Here is a 15,988-nt window from a genome sequence, read left to right as displayed (position 1 = left end):
CTCAATGGTTTGAGGGTGTCGCAGCACCTCCGCGAGGTAAGGGTTGATGACCTTCTCGAAGAACTCGTCCTTGGAGGCGCTTGGGGCCGTCATGATAACCTAGATCTGTCAGAAAAACAGCTCGAAATAAGAACAGAGGAGAATTGTGTGATACGGGAGTCAAAACCTTCGGGAGGTTATATAATGAATTTTTACCGACCAAAATACGTATCATGCAAGAAAACGGAGTCTGGAAGGCTCACGAGGTGCTCACGAGGTAGGGGGGCGCGCCCACCACCCTCGTGGGGCCCTCGTGTCCTTCCCGGACTGCTACTTATTTTTCTATTTATCTAAATATTCCAAAACGGAGAAATATTGCCTTAAGAATTGTTTTGGAGTCAGTTTACTTACCGTACCACATACCTATTCCTTTTCGGAGTCTGAAACATTCCGGAAATGTTCCTTATGTATTCGTCCGGGTTTACGGTTTCAATAATATTGGTTTCAACATTTGTGGGATTACCTAAGATATAATGTTTGATTCTTTGACCATTTACCACCTTCGGATTTGTGCCCTCGAAGTTGTTGATTTTTGTGGCACCGGAACGACAGACCTCTTCGATAACATAGGGGCCTTCCCATTAGAGAGAAGTTTTCCTGCAAAAAATCTTAAACGATAGTTGTATAGCAATACATAATCACCTACATTAAACTCACACTTTTGTATCCTTTTGTCATGTCGTCTTTTAACTTTTTCTTTAAACAACTTGGCATTTTCATAAGCCTGGGTTCTCCATTCATCAAGTGAGCTAATATCAAATAACCTCTTCTCACCGGCAAGTTTAAAATCATAGTTGAGTTCTTTAATAGCCCAATACGCCTTATGTTCTAGTTCGAGAGGTAAGTGACAGGCTTTTCCATAAACCATTTTATAAGGAGACATACCCATAGGATTTTTGTATGCAGTTCTATAAGCCCATAATGCATCATCAAGTTTCTTGGACCAATTCTTTCTAGACCTATTAACAGTCTTTTGCAAAATTAATTTGAGCTCTCTATTGCTCAACTCTACTTGACCACTAGACTGAGGGTGATAAGGAGATGCAATTCTATGATTAATACATACTTAGCAAGCATTTTACGGAAGGCACCATGAATAAAGTGTGAACCACCATCAGTCATTAAATATCTAGGTACTCCAAACCTCGGAAAAATAACTTCTTTAAGCATTTTAATAGAAGTGTTATGATCAACACTACTAGTTGGAATAGCTTCTACCCACTTAGTAACATAATCAACGGCAACTAGAATATGTGTGTATCCATTACACGCAGGAAAAGGTCCCATATAATCAAAGCCCCAAACATCAAACGGTTCAATAACAAGAGAATAATTCATAGGCATTTCTTGACGTCTACTAATATTACCAATTCTTTGACATTCATCACAAGACAAGACAAACTTACGGGCATCCTTGAAGAGAGTAGGCCAATAAAAACCAGATTGCAATACCTTATGTGCAGTTCTATCTCCAGCGTGGTGTCCTCCATAAGCCTCGGAATGACACGTGTGTAGGATCTGTTCCTGGTCATGCTCAGGTACACAATGTCTAATAACACCATCTACTCCTTCTTTATAAAGATGTGGGTCATCCCAAAAGTAATGTCTCAAGTCATAGAAAAACTTTTTCTTTTGCTGGTATGTGAAGCTAGGTGGTATAAACTTAGCAACAATATAATTAGCATAATCAGCATACCATGGAGTACTATGAGAAGTACTTATAAAATTTAATTGTTCATCAGGAAAGCTATCATTAATAGGTAGTGGGTCATCAAGAACATTCTCTGACCTAGACAAGTTGTCTGCAACGGGGTTCTCGGCTCCCTTTCTATCAACAATATGCAAATCAAATTCTTGTTGCAAGAGAACCCATCTAATAAGTCTAGGTTTAGCATATTTATTTTCCATAAGGTATTTAATAGCAGCATGATCAGTGTGAATAGTTACTTTAGAATTAACAATATAAGGTCTGAACTTATCACAAGCAAATACAACTGCTAAAAGCTCTTTTTCAGTAGTAGCATAATTTCTTTGAGCATTGTCTAGAGTCTTACTAGCATAATGAATAACATTTAATTTCTTATCAACTCTTTGCCCTAGAAAAGCACCTACAGCATAATCACTAGCATCACACATAATTTCAAAGGGTAAATTCCAATCAGGTGGCTGAACAACAGGTGCAGAGACTAATGCTTTCTTAAGTGTTTCAAATGCTTCTACACAATCATCATCAAAGACAAATGGTATATCTTTTTGCAATAAATTAGTCAGAGGCCGAGAAATTTTTGAGAAGTCCTTAATGAACCTCCTGTAAAATCCGACGTGACCAAGGAAACTTCTTATACCTTTGATGTCCTTGGGATATGGCATCTTTTCAATAGCATCGACCTTGGCTTTATCAACTTCAATACCTCTTTTAGAAACTTTGTGCCCCAAGACAATACCTTCATTAACCATAAAGTGGCACTTTTCCCAATTCAAGACAAGATTAGTTTCTTCACATCTCTGCAAAACTCGATCAAGATTGCTCAAGCAATCATCAAAAGAGGAACCATAGACGGAAAAATCATCCATGAAAGCCTCACAAATCTTTTCACAAAAGTCAGAGAATATAGCCATCATGCATCTTTGAAAGGTAGCGGGTGCATTACATAAACCAAAAGGCATACGTCTATAAGCAAAAGTACCAAAAGGGCATGTAAAAGTAGTCTTTGATTGATCTCTAGCTGACACGGGTATTTGAGAGAAACCAGAATAATCATCTAGAAAGCAATAGTGTGTATGTTTGCATAATCTTTCTAGCATTTGATCAATAAAAGGTAAGGGGTAATGATCTTTCTTAGTAGCTTTATTTAATTTGCGGAAATCAATTATCATCCTATAACCTGCGATAATTCTTTGTGGAATCAATTCATCTTTATCATTAGGAACAACAGTAATACCTCCCTTCTTAGGGACACAATGGACATGACTTACCCACTGACTATCAGCAACGGGATAAATTATACCTGCCTCCAGAAGCTTGAGTATTTCTTTTCTTACCACTTCTTTCATTTTAGGATTCTGACGTCGTTGAGGATCACGAACTGGTTTGGCATCTGCTTCCAAATTTATTTTATGATGACATAGAGTGGGACTAATGCCCTTAAGATCATCAAGAGTATATCCAATAGCAGCATGATGCTTCTTCAGAGTTTTCAATAATCTTTCTTCTTCATGCTCTGAAAGGTTAGCACTAATAATAATAGGATATATCTTCTTCTCATCAAGATAAGCATATTTAATATTATCAGGCAACGGTTTAATCTCAAACACGGGATCACCCTTGGGTGGAGGAGGATCCCCTAAAATTTCAACAGGCAAGTTGTGTTGCAGAATAGGTTCCTGTTTAAAGAATACTTCATCTATTTCCCTTCTTTCATTCATGAACATATCATTTTCATGGTCTAGTAAATAGTGTTCTAAAGGATCACTAGGAGGTACGGAAATAGAAGCAAGACCAATAATTTCATCTTTACTAGGTAATTCTTCCTCACGATGTTGTTTACTAAATTTAGAAAAATTAAACTCATGAACCATATCATCCAAGCCAATAGTAACAACATTCTTTTCGCAATCTATCCTAGCATTAACAGTGTTTAAGAAGGGTCTACCAAATATAATGGGACAAAAGCTATCTTGCGGAGAAGTAAGAACAAGAAAATCAGCATGATATTTAGTTTTCCCACACAAGACTTCAACATCTCTAACAATTCCCATCGCTGAAATAGTATCTCTATTGGCAAGTTTAATTGTGACATCAATATCTTCTAATTCAGCAGGTGCAATTTCATGCTTGATTTCTTTATACAAGTCATAAGGTATAACACTAGCACTAGCACCCATATCACATAAGCCATGATAACGATGATCTCCTATTTTAACAGAAATAACAGGCACGCCTACCACAGGTCTATGTTTATCTTTAGCACAAGGTTTAGCAATTCTAGCTGTTTCACCTTTGAACTGAATAACATGCCATCAATATTATCAGACAAGAGATCTTTAACAATAGCAATATTAGGTTCTACTTTAACTTGCTCAGGAGGTGTATAAGTTCTAATATTGCTTTTACAAACAACAGTTGAAGCTTTAGCATGATCCTTTATTCTAACAGGGAAAGGTGGTTTCTCAACATAAGAAGTAGGAACAATAGGATCATTATAAGTGACAGTCTTTTCTTCAACTTTAATAGGTGCAGCAACTTTTACTTCTATGGGAGGATGATATTTAAACCACTTCTCCTTAGGGAGATCAACATAAGTAGCAAAAGATTCACAGAAAGAAGCCACTATCACAGAGTCAAGTCCATATTTAGTGCTAAACTTACGGAAAATATCGGTATCCATAAAAGATTTAACACAATCAAACTTAGGTGTCATACTTGGCTCCTTACCTTTGTCGAGGTCCCAATCTTCAGAGTTGCATTTAATTCTATCCAATAAATTCCATCTGAATTCAATAGTCTTCATCATAAAAGAGCCAGCACAAGAAGTATCGAGCATGGTGCGATTGTTATGAGAAAGCCGAGCATATAAATTTTGAATAATCATTTCTCTTGAGAGCTCATGATTGGGGCATGAATATAAAATTGATTTAAGCCTCCCCCAAGCTTGAGCGATTCTTTCTCCTTCGCGAGGCCAGAAATTATATATATAATTGCGATAACGATGAACAAGATGCATAGGGTAATACTTTTGATGAAATTCCAACTTTAATCTTTTATAGTCCCATGATCTCATATCATCACATAGCCTATACCATATCAATGCGTCTCCCTTCAAAGATAAAGGGGAAACCTTCTTCTTAGCAACATCATCGGTTATACCTGCAAGCTTAAATAATCCACAAACTTCATCCACATATATTAAGTGCTCATCAGGATGCTTTGTTCCAGCAGTTTTTCCATCATACCCGAAGGAAATTCAAAAGGAGTTTCATTTTCAATAGGTTCAGTAGGTTGAGGAGCAACTCTTTGCTCTACTGGACGGGGTGAAGATACCCCGAACAAGCCCCTTAGAGAATTACTTTCCATAGTAACAAGTGACAGTAAATTTCAGCACACTATATAAATTTTTCCTTACCAAATTCCACCTACCAAAGGCGCTACACTCCCCGGCAAGGGCGCCAGAAAAGAGTCTTGATGACCCACAAGTATAGGGGATCTATCTAGTCCTTTCGATAAGTAAGAGTGTCGAACCCAACGAGGAGCAGAAGGAAATGATAAGCGGTTTTCAGCAAGGTATTCTCTGCAAGTACTGAAATAAGTGGTAACAGATAGTTTTGTGATAAGGTAAATTGTAACGAGCAACAAGTAACAAAAGTAAATAAAGTGCAGCAAGGTGGCCCAATCCTTTTTGTAGCAAAGGACAAGCCGAAACAAACTCTTATATAAGGAAAAGCGCTCCCGAGGACACATGGGAATATCGTCAAGCTAGTTTTCATCACGTTCATATGATTCGCGTTCGATACTTTGATAATTTGATATGTGGGTGGACCGGTTCTTGGGTGCTGTTCTTACTTGAACAGGCATCCCACTTATGATTAACCTCTATTGCAAGCATCCGCAATTACAACAAAAGTATTAAGGTAAACCTAACCATAGCATGAAACATGTGGATCCAAATCAGCCCCTTACGAAGCAACGCATAAACTAGGGTTTAAGATTCTATCACTCTAGCAACCCGTCATCTACTTATTACTTCCCAATGCCTTCCTCTAGGCCCAAATAATGGTGAAGTGTTATGTAGTCGATGTTCACATAACACCACTAGAGGCTAGACAACATACATCTTGTCAAAATATATTTGGAAAACATCATCCGTGAACTTTCAGGACTTTTGGAGCTGTGCAGAATAGGTCTCTAATATTTGCTCCTTTTCCAGCCCAGAATTCCAACTACCGGCATTCTCCCTCCGTATGTAAACCTTGTAAAATAAGAGAGAATAGCCATAAGTATTGTGACATAAAGTGAAATAAATATCGATATAAAAGCATGATGCAAAATGGACGTATCAGTCGGCAGCTGGCTCCAGCTCCCCCGCTTCTTTGCCGACGAGCTGTCATCCTGCGGTCCTGGCAGGCTCTAGTTGCAGGCAGACGGTTGCTGCAGCCGAGCTTCTTGGGTCGCGGTCGAGATCTCCATCGCGGGAAATATTGCTCTAGCCCACGGTTGACAAATGTTCGCCCGCGCGCTCGGCCTGGGTAGGCGGTGCACCCTCCACTTCAAGTTCGACGATGACGCGACCCTCTTCTTGAGGGTATTTGGGGAACACGGTCGCCGCGCCGGATGCTGCCCCGAGGTGAACGACGGCGAGGAGGTGCTTGGCCTTGGCGATGGTCGGGACGAGGAGGAGGACGAACCCGCTGGCCGCGCCTTGTCTGGCTATGGTGGCTCCTGCTTGGCAACAGTTCCAGCAGCGGCGGCCTTGATTAGCCGCCACGCCGCCACGCCCGCTTCGAAGGTGGTAGCGGGTCATCTCGTCGCCGTGCACCGGTGAAGCGCGAGGAGGGGTCCGAGTAGACCCGGGACATCGCAAAGGCTCTGCCTCCGTCGGCTGTCGCAGGGGCGAGCGCCGCTTTTGTTATGTTCCCCTTTCCCTTCCTGTGTCGGAATGAAGTCAGCATGGGCCCGGAGGGGCATGTATCGAACCATAACTTATTATCCATTATGCTACGCTTGTTATTTCTGTGTTGTGCGGCTATTTTGGGTAAAGATAACTTAGCCTGGTGCATTCGGGGCGCCCTCCTCCTTACAAGGCGTATACTTCCTCGTGTCCATCTAGACCTTGTGGTCTGTGATTGCTTGGGAACTGCGAAAAATTTCATTAGGGAGTTTTGCCAGGAGATTTGCCGTTCACCCAAGCCTTGATCCAACGCCTTGTATCGCTGTACCCGTGGGGCACAGATTAGGAGAGATGCGCCAGCTTTCGGGCTCGAACGAGGGTGGCTCGCGAGGAGGCAAAGAGAAGAAAAACGATCGCGAGGGCACCTGCCTAGCCCCCCTCGCGAGGTATAAGAGAGAGAGAGAACATGAGTGAACTAGAGCCGGAAAATGCAGTAAGAGGCGAGGGAATCGAATCAACAAGGAGCACCAAAGGCAAACTTCGATTAAGGAAAAGAGAGCCAACTACGGAAAGCAAATGAAAAGCCGCGTCCAGCACCTATTCTAGTCTTCAAGTCTTCTCACCAGTGCGGAGCTAAGTCCTGCCACTAGGCATGGGAGGGATCCCCAGGGCCTGAGTCTGGCGCTCCTGAGACTCCGGGGCGTGTACAACCCCACTCATTATTACGTGAGAGTGTCACAGGCGGCGATTCTTCACAGGCACCGGGCCTTCTTCACAGGCTCTGGGCCTTGCTTCACAGGCTCCGGGCCTTGCTTCATAGGATTTGGGCCTTGCTTCACAGGCTCTGGGCCTTGCTTCATGTGTAGAACGTCCGGAGGTGCTAGATGTTCCAGGAGTTCTGGATAGGTATCCCGTCCCGCGTCTCCAGGCACACGGCGCCACGCCTAGAGACATGGACGACCCTGAACGGGCCCTATCACATGGGTGAGAGCTTGTGCAGCCCTTCCCTGGAGAGGACCCGCCTCAGGATGAGGTCGCCAACCTCGAGCGTCCTGGACCGGATATTGCGGCAGTGGTATTGCCGCAACGCCTCCAGGTACCTTGCCGCCCTCAGTGCAGCTTCGCGATGACGTTCCTCCCCCAGCACGAGATCCATCCCCCGCATGCCGTCCTGCTGCGTTTTGTCGAACACCAGGACCCGTGCGGAGTAATGCCTGACCTCGTGAGGAAGGACTGCTTCAGCTTCGTAGACAAGGAAGAATGGGGTCTCGCCCGTTGGTTTGGTGGCGGTGGTGCAGATAGACCATAACACGGACTAGAGCTCGTCGTGCCAGCCCTTGCTACAGGCCTCGAGCTTCTTCTTGATGGTCCTAGTCTTGAGGCCTCTCAAGACCTCTGCGTTGGCGCGTTTGGCCTGACCATTGCTCCTGGGGTGCGCCACCGAAGCGTAGCAGATCTGCGTTCCAAGGTTAGCACAGTAGGTTTTGAAAAGGTTACTAGTGAACTGTGAGCCGTTATATGTGATGATGCAGTTGGGGACCCTGAAGCGGCTCACGAGGCCCTTGATGAACTTGATAGCGGAGCTAGGTGGGATGGTACGGACAGCTTCCACTTCCGCCCACTTGGTGAACTTGTCAATGGCGACGTAGAGGTAACGGTACCCCCCAGACGCTCGAGGGAACGGGCCCAAGATGTCCAGCCCCCAGACCACGAATGGCCACGTGAGTGGAATTGTCTGGAGGCCTTGAGCCGACTGATGAATTTGCTTGGCGTGGAACTGGCAGGCTTCGCAAGACTTCACCAGCTCAGCTGTGTCATTGAGCGCAATGGGCCAGTAGAACCCACTGCAAAATACCGTGCCGACGAGGGTCCGTGATGACGAGTGGTGCCCGCAGTCCCCACCGTGTATCTCAATTAGCAACTCCTTCCCCTGGTCCCTGGAAATGTAGCGCAGGGAAACATCGTTTGGCCGCTTCCTATACAACTCACCATCCTGGATGCAGTACATTGTGGCTTGCCGAAACACACGCTCTCCATCTTCCTCCTTCTCTGGCAACGCCCCTTGCATCAGATATTCTTTGAATTCCTTGGTCCAGCATCCCTCCTGAGGTTCGAGCGCCAAGAGCAAGCGAGCTCCTGAGGTCGGGCCGCAGGCCGGGGCTCCTGAGGCAGGAGGCTGTGGGAGCTCCTCCCGAGGCTGAGCAGTGCTTGAAGGTGGCGGTATCGCCGATGGCGTGAAGAGCCGTTCCTCAAAGACACCGGGCTCTTGTGGCTACCGCTTGGATGCTCTCTTGGCGATGTCGTCGGCTTCCTTGTTGATGCTCCGGGGCACGTGTTGCAGCTCGAGGCCCAAGAACTGCTTCTCCACCTTGCGCACCTCTGTGAGGTATGCCTCCATATGCTCGTCCTTCGGCTTGTATACTTTGTTGGAGAAGTTGACGAGGAGCTGCGAGTCGCCTCTAACGGTAAGGCACTTCACCCCTAGAGCTGCCGTGTCCTTTAGGCCAGCTATGAGGCCTTCGTATTCCGTGATGTTGTTGGAGACCTTCTCGCCCTACTGAAAGCAGAGCTGCACGGCGTAGTAGAGCTTATCCTGAGTGGGCGAGATGAGTACAGCTCCAGCCCCCGTGCCCTGGTGCGCGAAGGCGCCATCGAAGTACAGGACCCAACCATCTGATGCCTCACTTCCTGGCGAGGTGGACCAGTCTTCGCCTACTTCAAGTGTCTGGACGTCCGTCCATTCCACCACAAAATCAGCGAGCGTGGCTCCCTTGATAACCCTAGTAGTGCTGAACTCTAACTGGAATGCTTGCAGCTCGATGTTCCACTCGGTGACCCTCCCGGCAGAATTGGGGCTCCTGAGCACCCTCTCTAATGGGTAGGCTGAGACAACCTTGATGGGGTGCCCCTGGAAGTAGTGTCGTAGCTTGCGCGAGGCCACCAAGAGTGCGAGCAGAAGCTTCTGAGGCATGGGATATCGCGCCCTCGCATCTCGCAGCATGGTGCTGACAAAATACATCGGGTGTTTTACGAGGGCTGGTGCGGTGTCTGGGCTCGCGTCTCGCGAAAGTTGAGACGCCTCGTGAGGTGATGGGGCTCGTGACGCCTGATCGTTTGCGGGAATTTTGACGGCATCATCCTGTTGAGCTTGGTCTTCTATCGATGCTGACACGGCTCTTGCGGTGCCTTCCTGATCTTGTATTGCCTCAGTCGTAGCCCGACGCAACGCGCCCTTGGTTTGGTGCTCCTCCCGAACCGGCACCAGTGCTGCGCTGGCGGAGTACGAGGTAGCAGCAAGGTAGAGTACTAGGGGCTCGAGGGGCCGTGGCGCCACCATCACCGGAGGGCTGGTCAGGTATCTCTTGAGGTCTTGAAAAGCTCGGTCGGCCTCCTGGGTCCACTCGAATGGGCCCTTCTTCGTCATTAGCTTGAAGAAGGGTAGGGCGCGTTCCCCTAACTTGGAGATGAAGCGTCCCAACGCAACTACCCGGCCAGCCAGCTTCTGCATCTCCCTAAGGGTCTGCGGCGGCTCATGTCCTCGATGGCCTTGATCTTCTATGGATTCGCCTCAATCCCTCTGTGGGACACGAGGAAGCCCAGCAGCTTGCCGGAAGGGACGCCGAACACGCACTTCTCCGGGTTAAGCCGCAAGTTCACTTGGCACAGGCTCTCGAAGGTCTCCTCCAAGTCTTGAATCAAGGTCCTCGCCTCCCGAGACTTCACCACAATGTCGTCGACGTAGGCCTCTGTGCTTCTCCCGAGCTGCCACCCTAAGGCAATGTGCATCAGTCACTGAAAGGTTGCTCCCGTGTTGCGCAATCCAAAAGGCATGCAGGTGTAGCAGTACACTCCACACGGGGTCAGGAAGGCTGTCTTCTCCACATCTTCTACCGCCATCTTGATCTGGTGATATCCTGAGAACGCATCCAGGAAGCTCAACAGGTCGCACTCGGCGGTGGAGTCAACGATCTGATCGATACACGGGAGCGGGAACGGATCTTGGGGGCAGGCCTTGTTAAGGTTGGTGAAGTCAACGCACATCTGTTCCTTCCCGCCTTTCTTCGGTACTACGACGGGGTTCGCCAGCCATTCGGGATACCGAACCTCACGAATGGCGCCCGCCGCCTCCAGCTTGCGGGTCTCTTGGACGATGAAGGCCTGCTTCTCGGTGGACTGCCATCTCGCCCGCTGCTTCACGGGGCGTACATTGGGGCATACCCTTAAGTGATGCTGGATCACTTCCCTTGGAACTCCTACCAGCTGATAGGGCTCCCACGCGAATATATCCTTGTTTGCGCGCAAGAACTTCACCAATGCTCCCTCTTGACCTTGATCGAGGCTGGCACCTATGGTAAAGGTGGCTCCTGAGGGCCCATCCTCATTGACTGGTACCTGCTTGGTTTCCACCTTGTCTTGTGTGAACAACTGGTTCTTCTTGGTCGGTACGTCTCCCTTGGGCTCGGAGGTGCCCGCGTCAGCAGGCTGCGCCGCCGCTGCGGTTTTGAGGGCGAGCCTGAGCGCCGCTAGAGCCTCCTTGGTGTCCCCTTTGACAGTGAGGACGCCCTTGCTCTCGAGCATCTTCATGAGGTTGTAGGTCGGATGAGTCGCTGCCATGAACTAGGCCAGAGCCGGGTAACCGAGAATGGCATTGTACGGGAGGCCATTGCGGGAAATGTTGAAGTCAACCAGCTCGGTGCGGTAGCTGTCGCACGTGCCGAAGGTGACGGGAAGGCGGATCTATCCCAGAGAGCTGGCAGTGCCACCACCAACTCCTAAGAAAGGCTTGCTGAGGCTGAGCGCTCAAGTGGTACGTGAAGAAGGCTGAAGACTTCCACAGAGAGCAAGTTGAGGCCGGCACCACCGTCTATGAGGGTCTTGGTAATAGCCACGTTGCAGATGGTGGGCATGCAGAGCATTGGGAGCATGCCCGAGCCGGCGGTGGAGTCAGGGTGGTCCTCTAAGCCGAAGGTGAGGTCGGCCTCCGGTGCAGCCCAGCCTGGCGGAGCCCCCGGGCGCTTGGAAGCGGCTCCAATCTGGCGGAGGAATGGCTTGACGTGGCGATCTGAAGGCGGTGCTTGAGAGCCGCCTGGTAGGGTCGCGACTCCGTGGTGTGCCAGTACCGCGTAGCGAGCAGTGAAGAGGTCACAGAGTTCCCCCAGGATGTCACCGTGGATCTAGGGAGGTTGAGCAACCAGGCGCGTGGCTCGCTGGCGAGGGCCATGGGGAGCCAGTTGGCCATGACCTTGTTGTCGCCCCGGGCCTCGAGGACGGCCTCCTTGTATACCAACAGGAAGGCAAACGGGTATGCCGCGCCGTCGTAGCGCGGCGGCATCTCTGGCCTCAACTTGGGTGGCCATCGCACCTGCCGTAGGGCGAGGGCCAGGGCTCGGGGCCCCCTGGCCCCGTCGTCAGCACCGGCCGCTAGAGCCGGTGGCAGGGCACCTGCCATGAGGGTGAAGAGCGGTGGCGTGGAGCGCAGGCCGGTGGAGAGGAGCTACGGTGCACCCCTACCTGGCGCGCCAAATGTCGGATCACGGGTTCTGGTAGACCCTTGAGGTTCGAACTCTAGGGTGCGCGCGAAGTTCTTTCCCTCCTACCGATCTACGACCTAGCTCGCTAAGGTCTTGCGGACGAACTCGACGCACTCGCAACACAAAGACACAAGGTTTATACTGGTTCGGGCCACCGATGTGGTGTAATACCCTACTCCAATGCGGTGGTGGTGGATTGCTTCTTGGGCTGATGATGAACAGTACAAAGGGGAAGAACAGCCTCCTGAGGTTGAGGTGTTCTTGTGCTTGGTGTGCTAAGGGTTGGCCTTTGATCAGATCAGCCCAGATCCCCCCCCTTTGGTGGTGGCTAGTCCTACTTATATAGGCCCTGGTCCTCTCCCCAAATATTGAGCGGGAAGGGAGCCAACAATGGCAGCCAGTTTGTAAGGGGACAGCTAGTACAAGCTATCCTGACAAAAGGTGGTCTTTGACTGTCAAAGGTTCTGGTGGTGATGCCGTCCTGGGCTCCATGGTGACCTCCGTCCTGCCATCCTTCTGGTCTTGGTCTTGTTGCACTTATATGTAAACCTTTACCTGATGCCTCGGTACTCCATGCCTGCGCTTCCCTCCTTAGCACCAAAGAGGAAACAAGAACGTTGCGTGCGCTGGCGCCCGCCTGGCGCCCGCCTGGTGTTGATCATCATGGCTCACGTCACGAGAGCCTCGCGAGGTTCGCACCGCCTTGATATTTCCGCTCCTCGCAGGCAGCCTGGTGAGGCCGCTCCTGAGGAGGTCTTGCGTCGCCCGCCTCACGAGGCTTGGCCCCTCGCGAGGGTCTTGAATGCCTTGTTGATGATGATGGTTCATATAGACCTGCCAGCATAGCCACGCCATGGGCCGCAGGCAGGCAAGTCTGGGGACCCCCGTTCCTAGAACACCGACACAACTGTGTTCCGGTTAATTCCAAACTAATGGAATATTTATAATAGCTCCATAAATATTAGGAGGATATGTTATAAAGAGATATCACCATGTGAATTCCCTTGATTTAAATGGATCAGAAATCCATGTAATTTATTTAAGTGAGTTTTAGTTAGGTTTAAGAAAAAGATGGCATGATGACATGATGCCATGCAAAATATGCAATGATGAATGCAACGAGCAAAACAAATCACATGACGAACAACGAAAAACATGGAAGGCTTCTAGAGTGTCGGTCTTGGGGCGTCACAACATTCCACCACTACGAGAGGATCTCATCCTGAGATCTAGGATGGCACCGGGGAGAAACGGAAGAGGAATAGGTAAAACAAAGTTACCTCTTGGACAAACGAGTGAAACCACGAACCTTGAGAGGTTGAACAGATTGAAAGAATGAATACGACGAAGGTGAACAAAGTTGAAAACACTCCATTAGAAAAGAGGAACAAGGAACATTACGAGAACCTTGTAGGTTGAAAGACATGAATGAAGAGTACAATGGACAAGAAGGAATTGAAACCACTCTGGTAGAAACAAGATAAACAAGGAACAAGGAAGAACAAATTCGGGCAGCGCTTTGGTTGAAAAGAGATGCAAGAGTTGATAAGATGAGAAGAACTTGAGTAGAGGACACAACACTCTGGTTAAATGAATAAGCATGAAAAGAACACGAACCTCAATTCGAGATGATGAGTGAAGAGAGCAACCTCATAATGCCTCCGAAAGAAATAATAGAGGCTAGATCGTTAGGGAAGAAAGAAAGTAGAAGAAAATGATAACTTCTACCACCAATGAATTAGAAAGCATCCTTAGAAAGAAGGATCGAATGGATTTGTTGAAGAATCAATAATGAGAAGAACAAGCTTGTGGAGGGCTTATGGAAAACGTCTGAAAACTTGAGGTGAAATCCTGCCACAAACGGAAACAATAGATTGGATTGATATCAACAAGGAGACAAGAAACTTATATCACCGGGAGGATAAATGAAGAACTTGGGTCATTTATAAGTACCATAAATAGCAACAATCCTTAGGGAAAGCTTTAGGTGAAGTATAACCAAGATAATTCCAATGAAGAGATTAATGGGTTGCAAAGGATCTCATGAACGAATTTAAAATGATGGTTTAAACTATGTCATTCTGGACAACTTGTGAATCATGAAACACGAAGGGAAATTGTCAAGAGTGACATAACACCACCTCAAAAGATAAGATAGAAAGAATTGCACTTCAGAATGCAAGATGAAGAATGCTTGAACTCCTCAAAACAAGACATGTGCTGAACACCATGTTTATTTTAGAGTATAGCTTGGCAGGTCATGACTTCGAGAGAGATCTTGAAGAACAATTGAAGAATGAACGGAATCCTTGACAAGCCACCATGAAGAAACTCTCGAAGAACTCCGGATAGATAAAAAGAAGGTCGCAAGGAAAAGAAGCTTGAAAAGAATAAGATGAATCCTTGCATTGATTAGATGGAGCTTCGCGATGATATAACTGAGAAAAACTTGGAACTCCGGAAAGAAAGATGAATAAATGAAATCAAGAATTTTGATGAACCTCCGGAATAAGGAATTAATCACTTGGATAAAATAAGAATAAGAATTAAGTTATGCATATCCTTCACCAATTTAAATTGATGGCAAGCAACGGATTGACATACTACTTATTCTCATTGAAAAGGATTAAAGAGAGATATAGCGCAAACTTGGGAAGGTCTTCAACAAACCACCGGTAGGATTGGAAAGAATGAATGAATTGATATGATAGCAAAGGAAGAAGAAATTTGAACAAACCACCGTAAGAATCTGAAAAGCAATGAAGATAAAGAATGAATCGCCGGGAAGAATTGGAAAATGAGCGAAGTTACTTGAGGGAAATTAGATACAAGAGAACGAAGAGATCACAAGCTGATTAGAGGGTACTTGAACGATGCACTGGTAAGATTTGGAGAACGAGAGCTGAAAGCTGGAATGAATAATTCTGAGATGATGGGCTCCGGAGAATCAAACTGAAAAGATTCATGAATTGCTCCAGATGGGTGAAAAGAATTCTCACATCAAAAACAATTATGAGAGGATGGTAGCAAGCTTGAACTTCGCATCTTTGAGAGAATGGATAAGGATTTAAGAGGAACTCCTCTTTGGTCTTCAAAATCCGAGAATGACGATGAGAAACACCACCAAGAATTGTTTAGACACTCCAGGAGAATCAAAAGCGAAGAGGTTGAGCCAATGATGAAAAGAATTTGGCAGATCTTGGAGAAATACATATGACTGATGATAATTCATTCTTATGTCAAACTTGGAGAAGAATTTGAGAGTAACACCGAGAAAATAGAAGAGTCGGGTAAGATCCTGGGAAAAGACCTATGGGTTAAGGCCCACTCAAAAGATACATCGTTGAACGATTTTGAAGAGTGATTGCACTGGTTGAATTAAATGACTTGAATGAGATAATAATCTCCAAATAGCTTGAACGGAATAGGAATGAAAACATGAATCTCCTGAGGTATCTTCAGTACTCCAGAACAAATGAATGGCGAGAAGTGGATGATTAAGAGGTGCACCGGCACGAGAAAACATTTGAAACAAGGAAAGGATATGATCGACAAAGCTTGAATTGAATCCACCGGAGAAGAAAAGAGAACGAAGAATAATACACTTGAAGCTCCGTTAGTATCTTCCTGAGAATCACCGGATAAGAACATTGATGGAAAAGAATGGAGAGACTTCCCATCAATAAAAAGGATACTTGATTAATAAATCTGAATCCTTGAAGAAAAAAAAAGGGGGGGGGGGGGGGGGGAAAAACAAAGGAAACTTGGGGACGGATGAAACAGACACCGGTTGGAAAGAATTGAAAAGACACC

Source organism: Triticum urartu, chromosome 4 (assembly GCF_003073215.2).
Source record: "Triticum urartu cultivar G1812 chromosome 4, Tu2.1, whole genome shotgun sequence".
NCBI lineage: Eukaryota > Viridiplantae > Streptophyta > Magnoliopsida > Poales > Poaceae > Triticum > Triticum urartu.
The sequence above is the reverse complement of the archived record's forward strand: the minus strand, read 5'-3'. Positions refer to the sequence as shown.